The following is a 1,307-nucleotide window of genomic DNA, read 5'->3' as shown; positions in this document are numbered from 1 at the left end:
GGAAAAATGTAAAAACTATCATTCAAAAATAATGATGTCACTCTAGAGAGGAGTTGTGATTCAGTTTTCTGTGTGTCTCTGAATTATTCTTACCCAACTTCACAAACCTGAACAGTCCTGAAAGCCAGTATCACATTCTTTTTTTTAGCTTGGAGAATGTCTGGATATTATCTAAACCTAATTCCAAATTTTACAGAAGAGAAAACTAAGATTTTCTAAGACTAAATATGTAACCTAGGATCATACACCAGAGTCTTAAAATCACTCTTTCCAGCATTTTTATAAGACAATGAAATGTACAATACCCAGCCTACAGAGGACACCATTGCAAAATCCCATGATGGTAAAATCCTGTGCTCATTTGTGGAGCAACTATTTTCTCTCTGTGAAGAAAGAAGAATCAGAGCATCTACTCCTTCTACTATCCCTTAGCTCTAAATTGGGCTCAGAAATTTTCTCAAATGCCTATTTGGTAATTGCATAAAATCACAACCATTAGGAGTGAGTCACTCTACAGTTAAGCAAATTTTTATTGAGATTCCTTTATGCTAATCAAGGCTAATGGGCTGACCATGAGCAAAGGTATCAACTAATGTAAATACATGGTCAAGTTATAAGAGTGGTGGTGCTTTTACTAATAAGCCAGTTTTTAATGAAACAGACTCCCTGAACCCCTGCACTGCCGCTATAGACCTGTCAATCCTTCACACTCCCTAAGGCCTATTCTGCCTAAGCTTTGACGTTAGCTAGCAGAAACTAAAAACGATTTCGTAATTCTTTCACAAAAATCTTTCTGGCATTTAGTGTCTTGTTAGGCACCTAAGCAGCAGATAAATCTCAGCTTCATGGAATCCGACTGGCTCTGTCTCTAATGGAGATGAAACTAAAGAAAAAGAGCATCTCTTTCTGACACCATCATGATTTTCTGCAAAATTATGTGAATACATTATTGTCATTCTGATACACACCCTTCTAGGGTTTCCTTGTGGGCTTTTAGAGAATAGTTACTAATAGGCTTCCCCGGGAATGCACTAGTTGTCTAATGATGACTCATTTTTCCATATAGTCTCTCCTATTCAGAAGGTATTTATTGCCTCCAATTCTATAAGCACTGCCACCCCCATTTCCTTCCCCATCTCTCAGCCTGAAAATGCAGCTGAAAGAAAGCTAAAAGTGAAAGTTCACTGTAAAATTCTCCAGGCCAGAATACTGGAGTGGGTTGCCTTTCCCTTCTCCAGGGGATCTTCCCAACTCAGGGATTGAACCCAGGTCTTCCTCACTGCAGGCCGATTCTTTACCAGCTTAGT

Source organism: Bison bison, unplaced genomic scaffold (assembly GCF_000754665.1).
Source record: "Bison bison bison isolate TAMUID 2011002044 unplaced genomic scaffold, Bison_UMD1.0 scf7180017864369, whole genome shotgun sequence".
Classification (NCBI taxonomy): Eukaryota; Metazoa; Chordata; class Mammalia; order Artiodactyla; family Bovidae; genus Bison; species Bison bison.
The sequence above is the reverse complement of the archived record's forward strand: the minus strand, read 5'-3'. Positions refer to the sequence as shown.